General features: G+C 34.2%; 1 pseudogene; it reads left to right on the top strand.

Moving 5' to 3' along the window:
* The first annotated feature begins 5,009 nt into the window (after positions 1-5,009).
* The window catches only part of LOC144315354 (DLA class I histocompatibility antigen, A9/A9 alpha chain pseudogene), a 31,445-nt pseudogene continuing 18,538 nt past the window's right edge, over positions 5,010-17,916 (top strand).

Raw genomic sequence — 17,916 nt, 5'->3', positions numbered from 1 at the left:
TTTTCATTCACAACTGAGATATTAAAAATGCAGTTTGCCTAGAGAAGACTTTAATTTGATCCAGTATTATATAGTTTCCTAAAATTGTTTTAAGAGTTAGCTATTCAGTCACTACAGTTATTCACCCCATCAAACACACTAAAAACCTTAATAAGTTATAGATAATCTTACTGCAGATATTTTTCCTGGTCCATATTGTTTTAGATATCAACAAATACAATAGAAATGGCTATAAATTGAGAGTTCCCATTCTCAAAGCCAATGCAAATTAAAATATAGTTATCTGATAAAGGGAGAGTTCTTGACCATGCAAATTTATGTAGGATATAGTTTGATCCATGGAGGAGATGAGAACAATATAAGATACTAGTTAATAGTTTCTTTCTCCAAGTACAATGTTGTAAAATAAGAGAAATTTCTATTGCATTCAGTAAACATTGCTGATAGATCCTATGCCACAAATCCATGTAACTGCCCATGAAAAATCATCAATGATACTCTATGTCGATCCAGTAACACAAGTATAAAAATTACCTTTTACAAAGGAAGGTAATAGGGATCCCTGGGTGGCGCAGTGGTTTAGCGCCTGCCTTTGGCCCAGGGCGCGATCCTGGAGACCCGGGATCGAATCCCACGTCAGGCTCCCGGTGCATGGAGCCTGCTTCTCCCTCTGCCTGTGTCTCTGCCTCTCTCTCTCTTTCACTGTGTGCCTATCATAAATAAATAAAAAAAAAATTAAAAAAAAAGGAAGGTAATATTATTATGTCTATATTTTCAAGTGAAGAAACTGAAGCATAGAAAAGTAACCTCAGCTGGCAAAGGTACAAGGTCAGTAAATGATAAAAATGGCCAGGAAGACTAACTTTAGAGTGTGTGGAAAGCCTATACTAGTTTTAAGGTACTCTTGTGAAAAATACTGGAGACCATTTAAAACATGTAATTTTCCTACTAGAAATATCATAAACATTCTTAAAATAACTTTTAATTTATCATACTACTATTTTGACTAAAGATAATATAGTAGATTCTGAAGTTTTAATAAAGCTGCAATTTAACAGTTAAGAAAAACTAGCAAGCATACAGTAAAAAACCTAGCAGGGAGCAGATCTTTTTTCTTAATTATTTTTCTTTTGAAAGTCAATTAAAGAGAACTGAATTTAAGAAATATATTTTACAAAATTAAATGTAAAATTATGGACATGTGTTGATAAAACATTTTCTATACTGTTATTTAACTGAGGATTTCAAAATTTAAATGATAAATTGGATTTATTTTCCAATTTGTTGCATTATAGTTTGTTGTTGAGTTTTATTTTTGGGAATTGTAGCCCTTATTTATGTCACAGTTTATTTCTCTGTATTCTTTATTCTTTTGACTCATGTTTTCAAAACATCCAAATGCAATACATTATAGATTCTTCCATTTTGATAATTACAACATTAACCGTTTCTAGAGCTTGAAGTGCTAAATCTTCACTGGTTCTGGGACGATAATCATTAGGCTCTCATGTCGTGTGTCAAAACCATCTTTAAGATTAGTTCAAAAGATATCCCATACCTATAAGGCCTATGAATTACTCGTTACAACTAGTCTGAGGAAATAAACAAGCAGAAGAAAAAGCTTACACCTAGTTTATGTTTCATTCTTCATGCTACACTGACGTCACCTGGAAGTTGACTCCTGTAGCATAAAAGTCCCATTCAGGAATGTCCCTGAAGACAATGGGGAGGAAAAATTTTTCCAGTAGGCAATCATTCACAGCATACATTGTTTTTTTCTCTGGCTGGAGGGAGCTTAAGGTCCTGCACTCATTTCTAGGTAATAGCAAACACTTTGTACAGGTTGTAAAGAACATGAGCAAACTTGAAAGAATGAGGATAAGGAGATCTGAACATAAGTAATGTCAGCTGATTTTTTGGAAGGAGTACAGATTATGTAGATATTTATGCATAACATGAAGGCTTTCAAGGCTTTCTAGCCTCATGAAAGAGAGGCTAGAATAATCAAGAGGACACAATGACCTATTGTTTGATTATCTTCAAATTCTTTCCCTAACATTACAGTGCTTGTGCTATATTAGTTACCATACAAAAAGGCAATAGTAGCAGGAATGGGGTTGCAAGTGTATTTAACAATATAGGATGTCCTTCCCTCACACTGATACAGTGAACACCTCGTTGTGTGTCTAATCTTCCAGGAATAGAGATCAACCTAAGTTTATGTTATGATGCAGTTGACCAGAGACCACCAACTCACCTAGAGACAGATTGCATTTGACCTTTGAATCATAGACAGTGATTTATCCTCAATGGAAAAAAAAAATCATTCTGAATATCCTCCTTCCTCTAATGCTATGCCAGCCAATTTCTATGGATGTCTAGTACGTATTCATTGTTATGATATCATAAAAAGTCTTGCTTCTATTGAAGAAAATCAGTTTTCATTAAAGTAACTGTTTAAATAGCCTCACATCCGTGAAATTTATTGTTCTTAAGACAGATTCCATCATCTAAAAGCAACTGACCTCATAAAATGTGAGAGTTGTCTGTTGAATACTCAATTTAGCCGCCAGCCAGGAGACAACACTGTAAGTTTAGCATACTGTTCTGCAAGATGATATATAGACTTTTTTTTTTTTTTTAAATCCCCTTCTCCAAGGAAAGGAATTTTCTGTTTTTTTTTTGTTTTGTTTTGTTTTGTTTTGTTTTTTTTATTTATGATAGTCACAGAGAGAGAGAGAGAGAGGCAGAGACACAGGCAGAGGGAGAAGCAGGCTCCATGCCCCGGGAGCCCGATGTGGGATTCGATCCTGGGTCTCCAGGATCACGCCCTGGGCCAAAGGCAGGCGCCAAACCGCTGCGCCACCTAGGGATCCCAAGATGATATATAGACTTTTAAACATTGACCATTTCTAGGTTCTGTTTCTTTTGTTGCCAGAATGCACAGGACTAGGAATCAAGACATGGATATATATGAAAGATACCATTGCTCTTCATCAAATGTTTGTGCCTATGGTCAGATTCACATTCTGCCACTTTTGAATGTGTTACTTGCAGTGACAGTGAACTTAAGGTGAAATGAAATGTGCTACTCCCAAGCAGAAGTTTTAAAAATTCAGGTTTTCATAGCACTTTTTCGCTTTTGTATTATGATCAGCAGTAACCGAGATGATGGCTGCTCCCTCAGCCTGGTTCCCAGAGTGATAATGACAGAACAGCTTCAGCCAACTAGAGATAGATGTGTAGAATATGTAAAAAATAAAACTTTGTTGTTGTAGGCCATGAGATTTTTGCGTTCATACCACATTATTAACTACACCTCCTGGGAGATTAAAATACACTGTAACAATAATGGGCACTGCCAAAAAAAGAAAAAAAAATATATATATATAGTTTGGAAAATGTCGCTTATGATAATTTTGCAATTGAGTCATGTAATCACAAACTGCAACTCTGGAGGCCATAAAACAGGATGTTTGTACCATTTATTGGTTGCTGTAAGCTAAATTTGACAAGATAGTTCAAGAAAGAGTTAAGTTCAGAAAAGAGTTAGTACACAAGAATAAAATGGAGTAGAATTCAGAAGTCAGAAATTTGGCAGTTCTAGAAGAGAAAACGTGTTTTTTTTTTTTTTTCCTACTGCAGTTGCTAAAAGATAAATCTAGGAAGGTCTTGAACAAAAAATGGAAATTGAAACTAAAGGATCAAATCAAGAGTATGTCACACTCTGTTAAAATTTCTGCATATATGAACATGTCCCAGATCAAAGGTCCAAATAAGGACATGCTGATAATTATATCCATTATACAGGACGATGTGATTTAAAGAAAGATATTAAAGATGCAGTTCTCTCACCGAATTCTGAAAGGACAAATGTATCTGCAGTTAAGCCAAGAAAAAGAGAAACAGAAAATATAAAAAAAGGAAGGAAGGAAGGAAGGAAGGGAGGGAGGGAGGGAGGGAGGGAGGGAGGAAGGCAAAACTACGAAATTTATCTAGAAAAGAACTGGGAAATGATCATTGGTACACAGAAGTTACTGCAATGAGATATGTGAAGCCAGTTACATTTTTTAATTTCAAGTACCAAAAAAATCCATCAACCTGGATTAATAGAAACAGCTTTTGAAACTTAATGCAAAGCATTGGCTGGCAAGCTTCTTCAAGTAGGAAACAGAATAAGGTATCAGCAGAGGTCTAAAAGAAGGTCAGGGAAAACATGGAAAAGAATGCTACATAGAGCTTATCACAGGAGTGCATGAAACATGTGGATAAGTAACTTATCTTTTTCTTAGTTCTCTGAATCCAAAAGGTGATCTATAGAAATCTAGTGCAGACATTTTTTCTGTCTCAGCCTGTGATGAAAAGATTACTCCAACTTTCCCTGAAATGTTAGACTCCAGGCAAGAAATCATGAATGGATGAAACTTTTGTTAAACATGGAAGGCAAGATTGACCAAACATTTGGTTGTCAGGAGGGCAGACTGTCGTAGTCCCCAGTTGTGTCTACTGCATATTTCCAGTTTATCTTTTATTTACATGGTAGGACTGCACTTCCCTGAACTCTTAGAACTTATGCAGAACCATGTGATTTGCTTCGGTCACTTCCAGGCATAAAGTTTAAGAATGAGACTACCATTTACCATACCTTTATATTTTTTTTCCTGTGTTGCTGCATATATTAATATGACAGGCTGGCTACTCTGCCTATGTAGGTCCCAGAATGAGATCAGCGTGAAATAAGCCCTAAGCCACTCCATAAAGGAGAGTTAAGATTGGAGAAAAATAAGCATATTGGTTTAAAACAATGTTCTTCTATGGCTATAGCAACAGTTCCCTTGGAATGGAAGATAAAATTGCCTACTGATTATAGAAACTCCATTCAAGACTGGATCAGACAGAGAGATGGGTTCATTATACCGGCTAAGAAACTCAGTCCTACAGCTGAAGTGAAATGAGGTTGCTTCTACACAGTGGAGAAAGCTCCATGGCAGAGGCTTCAGTCCTCTGCCATGGAGCTTAAAGATTTTTCTGGAGATAATTTGGCTACTTCTGTGTTCAATACCAACTTAACAAGGGATAACATCAACCAGATAAGATCAGGATCACCAAAGACTCAGATCCTTCAACATGAAGGTATGGATTACCTCACCAGGTTAAGAACTATGACCAGCTTAAGATATGTTGGAAGGCAAATGAAGACATGAAAATAATGGTAGATTTTTAACTTATAAATATCAACACTTTATTGTTCCTAGTAACATAAATGAAGGCCATGACACCTATACATTTTGGCTTTATTGCTGTTTTGGTATTTATTTGCAAACATAGATTATTTTCCACTCACCATTTTTCTTCTATATATATAATGCTGGTCATGGTTAATTTTACATTGTATTTTCAGGTCACAGACTATCCAGGTATTTGAATAAATGGATAAATTAACACCCCCCCCCCCCGCCCCAGAGATAGATACAGTGACTGGTACACTTTTAATTACTCTATCAGGGCAGAAGGATTAGCACATCTTCACTTGCATGAAGAATAGTTGCATCATGCTAAACAAAAGCAAATTATCATTGGTATCATTATCATTTTATTGAAGTTTAAATGTGAGTAGTAGCATGCATAAGATTGCTCAGTAACCAAAAATGTGAAATTTAGTGTTAATTTTCCTTTTGGCTCACACTTTGAATTTTCCCTTATACTGTCTTCTCTGTACTTTTAGGGGCAGTCTAATGAGAATGTATTAGACCTATAATGGACAGTGCTATCAGTCTCGGATCTCTATACAGGTGTGAAGTGATAATTCCAAAAGCATAAGCCACAGCAGCCTCAGACATGAGTGCATTATTCCATTTTATATGATACAACTTTCTTCCGTCTGTTCCTCATACCCTAAGGTGTCATAGACGTTTGAGCAGCATCATGTTTTTCTTTTGGCTCTTCTAATACTTACAGCACACTCATAACCAGTCCTGTAATAGTCCAAAGCTTTTCCATTTAAACTCCTAGTAGCTAAAATAATACTTGTTATATTTTTCTTCTGAGACATTAAACAATACAAAATATGCAGCACCTTTAAAATCAGGAATGAGGCAAGAACTTTCTAATATCATTACTTTTTGTCAATGCTAATTAGAAGTTTTGCCAGCACAGTATGCAGCAAAAGGTAAGAAGAGGGATGCCTGGGTGGTTCAGCAGTTGAACTCAAGGTGTGATCCCACAGTCCCAGAATTGAGTACCGGATTGAGTCCCACATCGGGCTCCCTGTGGGGAGCCTGCTTCTCCCTCTCTCTATGTCTCTTCCTCTCTCTCTCTCTCTGTCTCTCATGAATAAATAAATAAAATCTTTAAAAAAAAGATTAAAAAGAATAACTAGAAGTAAATAAAACTTTAATTATTGAAAGATAAAATGATTATGTAGAAGCTGGACAGAATATAGAAAGTAAAAACATTATTAAGAAATTGTAAAAAGCTTTCAGAATATTATCTAAATAAAATCAATATCAAGTCTGTAATCAGAAACAAGTTGACTTTCCTAAAATATATTTATACTAATAACAAAGATTATAATTGTGTGAAAAGGAATCTAATAAGATATTTATCTGAACTTTATGAAGAAAATCATTAAAAGCATTTTTTAGAGAATCTAAGGATATGTAATTAAATGATGCTTTTGAAACAAATCACCACATTTAGTGGTTTAAAACAATATTAAATTTATTCTCTTACAGTCCTGGGTTTTAATTATCAGAAATTTCATTAGACTAAAATCAAGGTATAGCAGGGTGATGTTGCTTTTGGAGGCTCTGGGGGAGAATCTCTTCCCAACCTCTCCCATCTTTTCGAGGCTGCCCACATTCCTTGGCTCAGGGCCTACTGCCAGCAACTGCATCACTTTGATCTCTGCTTTAGTTACCACATCATCTTCTCTCATGCTCCCCTCCCTTTATCAATCATACATACCCCTGTGATTACTTTAGGATCATCTTTGTAATTCAGAATAAGCTTCCTATCTCAAGATCTTTAACTTATTCACATTTGCAAAGTCTCTATTGCCATATAAGATAACATATTCACAGGTTCCATACATTAGAGTATGGACATCTTCCACTCATCACTATTTTGCCTACAATACATGGAGAAAGAGTCTCTGTTTAAAGACAGAAGTCAAGATGGTAAATTTGCAATTGCCATGAATTAAGAACATTTAAGAGAGTGTGATATTAGAACCTATGCAAAAAATTACTGGAGCAATCTATTCTAAAATATAAGAAGAATAAAACTGCATCCTGTATACAAAATCCAATTATAATTAAAGAACTAACTGCAAAGCTTTAAGAAGCAAATATATCTTAGCAAGAATTCCGTAAGCAAGACATAGCACACGCACATATACGCACACACAAACCATTTAGGAAAAGATCGATTCAGCTATAATAACAGTTGTAACTTCTATATATGAGCCATTATCTTAGATGTTTTAAAAGAGAAAAACAAGCCAGTGACTATAAGAGGATATTTACATATGTATACATGATAAAAACATAGTAACCAGGATATATAGAATTCCTCTGCATCAATTAAAAATAATTTCCAAATATAGGGCACCTGGGTGGCTCAGTTGGTTAAGCATCTACCTTCAGCTCAGGTCATGGTTTTGGAGTCCTGTCATGGAGCCTCACTTTGGGCTCACTACTCATTGGGGAGCCTACCCTCCCTCCCCTCTGATGTTCCCCTATTTGTGGTCTCTCTTTCTCTGTCAAATAAATAAATATATTTTTAAAAATATTTCCAAATATTTTTGAAAATGTAGCCAATATAATCTTCATACTAGAAATGAAGAATATGATTCTAAAAAACTATTGAGACAAAGAGGAAATCAAAATAATTAGTTATTTAGTAGTTAGCAAACTACTTAGAAGTGAACTATATTGAGAATGATATATACATTTTGTAAAGTAGGACAAAGTGACACTAAAATAAAGAATAAGAAATTATATGAAAAATCAACTTCCATCTAAGAATGTATATAAAATTCACAAAAAAACCCCTCAGGAACAGGGGAATCAAGAACAAATAAAGAATTTAAAAATCAAGAAAAAACAACTATATAGATCTCATTACTAAAATCAGAAGTTGTTTCTATGGGGGAAAACAAAATGCAAAGTTTTGATCTAGGTAAAGGAGAAAACTAGCATATAACTTTCAGTAAATGTGAAAATGCAGAAAACATTGGTGATTTTTTGGGAAAATATAAGTTCTGAAATTGGCTCTAGAATAGTAACATCTCTTTGAATCAGTAAGTCTAACAAATAAATAATAATGATCTACCTTTAAAATTATCAGCAAAGTCTATCATTTAAGAATTCTACAGAATACCAATGATCTAAACATAGCTAACTAGAAAACTTGCACAAGATATTTTCACAAATTGTCTTAAAATATTAAACAAAAAGCGTAAATGTATTACCAAAGAAAAGATACTGGTCATTTCAAATTCACCGAAGAGTGAGATTGCACACAGATTTCCTTTGTTTAATAAAAGATACCTTACAACAGTAGTGAACACAGAGTTAATGAGACCAGAAGCTTATATGATTTGGCACAAGGGGTTTAGGGGAGGATGTCTTTAAGAAAAAGAAAGAATTATAATACAAAATTAAGATTAAAGCCTTGAAAAGAGTCTGTTCAGTAAAGGTTTCTTAAGCTTAAGCTTCATTAGCTTCACAGAAAATAACCATTTGTGTACAAGAAACCTAGAGTAACCATTACACATCAAATACTACATTAGATGTAATCCCTTCAAAGTCAGAAACATAAATAAGATGTCTATTAATCACAACCATGTTCAACATGCTGCTAGCTGTTTTAGTCAATAAAGAAGAAAAGACAGAATGAAAACAAAAGTAACATGTATATGTAAATTAAGGGAATGATCACCATTAGTCTCAAAGGTGTGTATGTGTTTGTCTAAAAGAGAGAGATCAAATACATAGAAAACCCATTAGAATCATGGAACAAACTGTGAGATATAATGAGAGAAATTAGCAAGGTGGCCAAGTATAAGATAACTAAAATTAGCAATTTTTCTTCTCACTAATTATAACTGCACACAAAATAAGATGGAAAAAATATTCACAAGAGCAAAACTAACATAAAATTATCTATGGTAGGGCAACCCAGGTGGCTCAGCAGTTTAGCACTGCCTTCAGCCCAGGGCCTGATCCTGGGGACCCAGGATCCAGTCCCATATCGGGCTCCCTGCATGGATCCTGCTTCTCCCTCTTCCTCTGTCTCTGCCTCTTTCTCTCTCTGTGTCTCTTATGATTAAATAAACAAAATCTTTAAAAAAAAATTGTCTATAGTAAATTTAATAATCGTGTAAGGTGTGTGTGTGTGTTTACAAATTCTTTTCTGAAGAAGATACATGAAATTAATCAAAATTGGCCTGTGTCATTGTTTAGAAACATTCAGTGTTGTCATTAACTTTTGAATTTCAAAGTAAATAAAATATGATAAAATCTCAGTAGAATTTTGAATGCAAATCTACAGGGAACATGCAAAATAGACCTGAAAAAAATAATAAATCTGAAAAACATATATATTTTGGTACTGGAAGTTTGTTTAGTTTTGCTTTTTAATTTGGGTGAAATCCACAGAAGCTGAATTAACATCAAAAGTGAACAATTCAGCAGCATTTATTGCATTTACATGTATTCAACCACCACCTCTCTCTAGTTCCAAAACATATTCTCACTCCAAAGTAAACTCCATACCCATTGAACAGTTAATTCCCATTCCTTCCTCCCTGGTCCCTGTCAACCACCAGTCTGTTTTCCATCTCTTTAAATTAACCTATTAATAGGGTCTATGATTCATTATACTTTATGAAAAAGTAATATTTTAATTCTGTGGAAAAGTGAAGAAATATTTAATATGATAGGAAAATTGGAAATATCATTGGAAAAAAGATGTCTACTTTTTTTGTAATGTCTACTCAGATCATTACAAAAAATCAAGTATTTCAAAAAATTATAAACCCTAAACTATAAAATATAAGAAAAATATAGGATTATTCATTGAAAATTTTTAGATACAATAAATATATTTATAACATTTAGAAGGTAAAGATTTTTTTAAAGTAAGAAAACATGCAAAATCAAAAGTTAAAACCTTAATATATTTAACTGTATTATTTTTTAAATCACATACATGATGAAATACACCAGACATGTAAAAAATATATAAATGATAGACTGAGTGAAAATATTTGCATCATACCTGGATTAATAGAAAATATGGAGAAGTCCAATAAATCACTAAGATCAATAACTTAATAACTTAATAGAAATTTGAGGAAGGGCACCTGGGTGGCTTAGCAGGCTAAGCATCTGCCTTTGGCTCAGGTCATGATACCAGGGTCCTGGGATCCCGCCCTGCTTTGGGATCCCTGGTCAGCAGAGTGTCTGCTTCTTCCTCTCCCTCTACTCCTCATCTAGCTCTCTCTTTCTCTGAAGTACATAAAAATCTTAAAAAAAAAAAAGAAAAAAAGAAAAGAAAAGAAAAGAAAAGAAAAGAAAGAAAAGAAAAAAGAAAAGAAAAGAAAAGAAAAGAAAAGAAAAGAAAAGAAAAGAAAAAAAGAAAAAAGAAAAGAAAAAAGAAAAGAAAATTGAGGAACGTTATGTATAATTTCTTCCATATACTTTTGATGGCAATATAAGTTGACACAAAATATCAAAGTTCAGTTTGGCAGTATTTACTCAAATTTAAAATAATCCAACAATTAATTTCAAAGGGATTAACCCTGAAGTCTCCTTTATATCCTCCTCTTCACAAAGAAGCAACATTTTTTACATAATTTTGGCTGTTAAAATGTAAGTCACATTTCACTAGATTATACTTACATAAATACAAATAGAAAAATTTAGATCGGGTGTAGGTTTGGCTATGTATCCATTATTTAGGTACGCACTTATAAATGCATACAGGAATGTATTCCTGTGTGTGTGTGTGTGTGTGTGTGTGTGTGTATGAATGACACTAAGGATCTATTCCAAATAGTCAAACATCGCCTCCTTTTGGTAAGGAAAATAGCACTAAATGTGACCATCTATGTATCTTTTTAAACATTACTTGTATAATGAGCTTAATTAATTTACTTTTGTCCTTAACCATATTTTAAAACTTTATACATTTAACATGTACAGGTTTCTTATGTAAGGATTCTTTATTTTTAGTATAAAAAGGATATTTTTAAAATATGGTAGTTCCAAATCAGTGATGACTGCAAATTTCTGAAAGGAAAATAAAATAGGAAACAAGCATCTTAATTCTTTCCTTTTCTCCATTAACTTTTTTCCCTATAAGCCTTAGATCAGTGAATTATGCACAAGAAATCTCTTTCTGTGACCTGGGAGGTGTTTAAAAGAGGAAGAATAAAGGGATTGGCTTCTGAGTATGTTCTGACCAGCTTAGTTCCATTTTTTTAAGTGAATTTTACATTTGAGTGAGAGGTCCCAGGAAGAAAGGAGAAGGGACGGTGTGGAGAGAGGAAGGGAGAGAGAGAGAAAAATCATTTTTGTTGGATAAATGTATTAATGAAGAGATTTATTCTGATTGTTCAGATCACTGAAGAGTTAATATCAATGGAATGTGAATCTGTAAGACTAGATTTTGTGAATACAACTGGATGTAGGAAAGAACTGAAGTTTCCAATTTAAGTGATTATAACTGGATTATTCTGTCAGGTCATTGTTGATATAACTTAGTGGTTGATTTGACCATTTAAAGAAAGCAGAATGCAAATAAGAAAAAATAAGAACTACCTGCAAACAGATAGTTTAGAAATTGTATTGAGGAATATTGAAAAGGAACTGTCTTATGATAATATTCCTAAATAAAATAATGGTACAATATTATTTAACCTATAGATCTATTGCATGTTGAGTCAAAGCCTTTTACTTTTCACATAGAACTAAACTAACAATAATTATCTTATTGTATCATGAAAATTAATATGAACTCAAATACCATTTTGAAAGCTAAAGTTGATTCTGGGCATATATGAAACATAAAATAAGTTTAATTTGCTCTTCTCTAATAAATACCTTTCTATATTATATCACTCTGCCACTGTACACTGAATTAAAGGAAATTGCATTAGGAAAGAAGATATTACAGGACTGGGTGGCGCAGCGGTTTAGCGCCTGTCTTTGGCCCAGGGCGCGATCCTGGAGACCCGGGATCGAATCCCACGCCGGGCTCCCAGTGCATGGAGCCTGCTTCTCCCTCTGCCTATGTCTCTGCCTCTCTCTCTCTCTCTCTCTCTCTCTCTCTCTCTCTCTCTCTCTGTGACTATCATAAATAAATAAAAAAAAATTAAAAAAAAATAGAAGTCTTCTGAGTCTAAATGGTATGAGGCCAGCACTGAAGGCCCACCCTTAACAAATGATAAGAGGATTTGAATTACAGACCCAATGCACAAGAAAAGACTTTGATCAATCCAATCTGATAAACACAAAAAGTACCTTTGTTTTAGGTATTTACTTGGTTGCAAGTGAAGTTTACAGAAAAGAAGGCATTCAGGAGAATTACAATCACTAAAAAAAAACCTCCTCATTTATTTTATATCAGTTTTGGATTTAATTTTAGGGCTTCCTCATATGCTTAAAAACCTAAGAAAACTTTCTCATAAAGGAACTTTAAAATCCAATAATGTCACCTATTTTATTTAAAATTACAGTTATGAACATACAGGGAAATTATGTAATCTATGGGTGACTTGTTTTTTTAACCTAACATACTGAGAGGAATATGAAACTTCCCACACATACCTCCTCTTCTATTCACCAATGAAATAACTACCTATTTTTAAGATAACATAACCCACCAATTACTCTTGACAAATAATTTATACAGAACACCTGAACACCTGCACTAAGACATTCATTCAGTAACAAATCATCACTCAAAGGTTATGATTTTTTTTAAATCTAAATAAATATACCTTTCTGTTGAAAGAGAGCTCTTTAATTGCAGGGCTTTTTTCCTCCTTAGAATTTTCAAATACTTTGTGGCAAACCACACTTGTGCCCTTCCTCCCTCCTCTGAATAATTGCTATGTTCATTGCCAACATTATAACCATTGTGTGTGTGTGTGTGTGTGTGTGTCTAAAGTACCCGTATTTAAATGGCACTGAAGAACAAATACTGAGTCTTGCTAAACTTAACTTTTACAATCAAAGCTGATGAAAAAATATTAGGTTTTATGTACTTCTCCTATGTAATCTTCCTGGCATAAAGCTAATATGCTTCTTGCATTCTCAAACTTAAAAAAAAATTGTTTATAAATAGATGATTTTAAAGGAAAAAATGACCACGTAAGTTCCAACCTTGGCAAACAAGTTGGGAGCATAATCAACACTAGCTTCACAGAAATGTTGCAAAAAATAACACTTCCCCAATTCAGTAGCTTGTTAGTTTTTTTAAATTAGTTGTTTTCCAACTAATTTTAAAAAAAAATATATATATATATAATATCAATAGTATTTTGTAAAATTGTGCAAAGGAGTGTTTCTAATCAAACATTTTAGAGAGCCAGCTCACCTCTATCCATTCTTTCATGTGCCTATTATTTGCAAAATAATGGTGACACTCTCTATATTTTATAGTGTTAACCAATAACTCACATGAGTACCTTTGAATTATTGTTTAAAATTCAGATCCTTAGAGCCATGGCCAGAGCTATACCAATAGAATCTCCATGGCAAAAACCCTTTTGATTATTATATATAGTGAAGCTTAAGGAATTCTTTAGTTTGGGGGCTTTCAATGAAATATACAGTGTGTGGAAAAATAGTTCTTCAAAATGTCTGAGGATTGCAAATTGACATTGGTGATGACAAATTCTTTCATATGATGTCTAAAAACTCCTCATGCTACCTGCCTCCAACTGTTTTTCTCTTGGCCACTGAGAATTTGGGATCTAGTGTACCGGAAGGTTTCAGGGGAGATGGATGGAAGGGTTGTGAATTATCAAACTGCCAAGTGATAATTACTGCATTAAGAAAAACAAACAAACCCTGAAATCACATAATTAAATTAGTAGGTATAGAGACATTGGGACTCAGTAGATGCATTTAAAATTATCAATCACCAGGTGCTGCTTACCTTTGTAATGGACTATTTATTTATGTATGATTTTCCACAGATATCAATCTGTTACATTGAAAAAAACTTCTTTGAAAAAATTTACATGACATTTGTGTTTATTATTTTATATATAATTAGAACTGCGGGGATCCCTGGGTGGCTCAACAGTTTAGCACCTGCCTCTCTCTCTCTGTGTGTCTCTCATGAATAAATACATAAAATCTTTAAAAAAAAAAAAGAACTGAGCAAAAAATAGCCAATACAAATTATTAGTGATATTATAATCTGGATATTACCAGGGTTTTTTTTTTTTAAAGATTTTATTTATTTATGAGAGACAGAGAGAGATAAAGGCAGAGACACAGGCAGAGGGAGAAGCAGGCCCCATGCAGGGAGCCTGACATGGGACTCAATCCCAGGACTCCAGGATCAGGCCCTGGGCATAAGGCAGGTGCTAAACTGCTGAGTCACCAGGGCTGCCCTGGATATTACCAGTTTTTAACTGATTCATGGACTTAGAGTTTTCTCAAAGTGTGACATTGTTAATTATATGTGTTTATGCATATATATATATGTAATAGAGTTAAATAACCAGATATTTAAAATCACACAATGTATTTTAAACTTTGCTATTTTACTCTATATATTGTAAATATATTTATATTATAATATAATTCTAAAATATTCTATCTGTAATCATATCTCCACACAATATTTCACTTGAAAGCAAAATATTCTTTGTTGTTCTCTTTTTAGATGTTTTATTTTAATTTTGCCTATCACCCACCATTGGTCATTAAAGTATTTCTTATCTTTGCTTTACTAAATATTCTGCAGAGAACAACAATGGAGTTAAATGCTCCCATATGAGGCAGATAAAAATAATATTACAACAGTTTATAAATGTTTCTGTTTAGAGCTATTCTAAGAAATTTGAATTTGCTATTTCCAGCAAATTATAAAAGTAACTAGAAAAGGGGAGACTATGCTACGTGAAAGTACATATTATATAATGACAAAGAATAATATATTAGATTTCTGATGAATAACCAACCACCATTAAAATCCTTTTGGCACATTAAGCACTACCCATGTATTTTATGTATAATTCTGGGTTCAGTAAAGTGAATTCTATTTTTAAACAATTAATAGTAAGGAGTAAAGTGAAAACAATTTTGGATTACACTTTTTTGGTAACTTTTTTCTTTTTTTTCTTGAAATTTCAGATTCATCTTTTTCTTCATGTTATGTATGCACTATGTTCTCACACTCAAAACTATTGATGACATTATTTTTTTTCTTCAGACTTCTCTTTGGTTTATCTTTCCCGAAGTCTAGGTTCTTCTGCTATAATCTGGACTAAATTGCTCTCCAGTCTTGCTGGACATCTGCGATATATTTGAACCCCATGCCTGGAAATTATTCAATGGACATATCAGAAATTATATAGCATCTGTTTCATCCTTATGTTAATTTATAACCCAAGAAAAGTAAAGAAGGAAGCAATGAGTATAAATTACTAAGTCCATTTTCCTTTATCCTTTTAGAAAGAAAGTTAAAACATGCACCACATCAAAATATTTGAAATCTTGGAAATTTACGGGTGGTTATACAAATCATTCAAATATGAATCAAATAATTAAAAGTAACATGTTTTTAAAAAACGCATATCAAGTAGTCAAGTCACTTTGTTCACATGTGAGTCACTCTTCCTTTTGTCTTAATTGAGGCAGGTAAGTCTCACTAACAAAAATAATCTTGAATTTGATTTGAGCTTTTTTGTTAAGGGGAAAATTATTAAGCCAGTTATACTTTGTACTTCCTTACAAATCTTTCTTGGATTTTGAATTTATTTGTCACCTATTTTAAAAAATAGATTTTATTTGTTTATTTGAGAGAGAAAAAAGACAGAGAGCAAGGAGAAAGCACACTCAGGGAGAGGGCCAGAGGGAGAAGCAGACTCCTTTGCTGAGCAGGGAACCCTTTTTAATTTTTGTATGACCATCTCCCCATGCACAATCTTTTTTTAAAGTGTTACAATGTGTCTAGTGGAAAACTTTGAAGGACATGAAAAAAGAATTAAGAGAGAATATAAAGTTTCACCAAATATCCCCTTTAGGAATAATCTTCACCAATATATTAATAACACACACACACATTAAACAAACACATGCCACAAAGCATGGAACCATGGAAGGTCTTTTTAACCTTCAGTTTTACAACAGGTTGTGGAAAACCTCTATTTTGATAAGTGTGAATGAGCATCATCCTTTCAGATGGATGTAATTTATTCTATTAGGTTATAATTTAAATAGTTCTCAAATTATAATGACAGTAATGACAATAGCCTGCATCTACTTACTCTTTATTATATGCCATGTTGTTTTCTAAGGGCTTTTCCAGTATTCACTCATTTAAATGATGCATATTTATCTTGTTTTCTTTCTTTTTCATTGAAGTCAAGGAAAGATTAATATACTTTTATATATGCTTAAAACATTTTCTTGATTATAACTGTGAACACATTTATAGGAACTATGATGTTATTTCCTATCTCTACAATAGCTCTACAGATTTATATTTCTACCCAAATGATAAGCACTTCAGAGAATCCAATACTCATCTATATTTATTGCTAGTGAAATTAAGTGTTTTTCTGTATGATTAGTATCATCATTTTTTTTGAGGTATAAAAATCTGTATTTATATTACAAAGACAGAATGGTACAGAACAGTCCCTCCCGGTGAACAGGCAGGTGGGTGGCCCAATTCTCTCCAGCGAGGACCTTGTAATACACTGACCTGGCCAGCACCAGGCGACCTGGGCAGCCCCAGACTCTGGCACAGAACCTGCCCTAAAAGTGGCCCGTGTTCAGAGTTCTGGGGAGGGGGCCCTAGGTTAGCCAACCCAGAGAGAGGCAGCAGGTGGGAGAGTGGGGGAAGCCTGCCTCACTCAGTGGATGCGGATTGTCTGGACCCTTGGGGCTGTAGTTGGGCACACAGCTCCATCAGCCAGGAGAGCAGGTCTGGGCACTAGGCACTGGGCAGTTTCTTCTTTTTCTCCAGATTATATCATTTTTACATTACTCTTTTCTTATTATTTTCTCTAAGAGTTCTTTTTATTTTGTGGGCCTGACTGTTTCTCTTTCATAGTAATACTTGTATATTGTTTAAAATGTCACATGGCGCAGTCGGTTGTCAGACTATTGATTTCAGCTCAGGTTGTGATCTCATGGGTTCTGATCTCCTTGGTCCTGAGATGGAGCACCCAGTCAGGTTTCACCCTCTATGGAGAGTCTGCTTGAAGTTTGTCTCCTTCCGCCCCTCCTCTCCACTCACTTTCTTTCTCTCTCTCAAATCACTAAATAGATCTTTAAAAAAAAAAATGTCAATAAATAAAATCTTAAAAAAAAAAGAAAAAAATGGGATGCTTGGGTGGCTCAGCAGTTGAGTGCCTGCCTTCGGCCCAGGGCGTGATCTTGGAGTCCCGGGATGGAGTCCTACATCAGGCTCCCTGCAGGAAGCCTGCTTCTCCCTCTGCCTATGTCTTTGCCTCTCTTTCTGTGTGTCTCTCATGAATAAATAAAGAAAATCTTTAAAAAAAATATTGTCAGGGTCGCCTGAGTGGCTCAGCCACTTAACAGTCTGCCTTTGGCCCAGGTCATGATCCCAGGGTCCTAGGATTGAGCCCTGCATTGGGCTCCCTGCTCTGTGGGAAGCCTGCTTCTCCCTCTCGCTCTGCCCCCCACTTTGCGCTTGTGC

The sequence above is a fragment of the Canis aureus genome, chromosome 6 (genome assembly GCF_053574225.1).
Source record: "Canis aureus isolate CA01 chromosome 6, VMU_Caureus_v.1.0, whole genome shotgun sequence".
NCBI classification, from domain to species: Eukaryota; Metazoa; Chordata; class Mammalia; order Carnivora; family Canidae; genus Canis; species Canis aureus.
The sequence above is the reverse complement of the archived record's forward strand: the minus strand, read 5'-3'. Positions and strand labels throughout refer to the sequence as shown.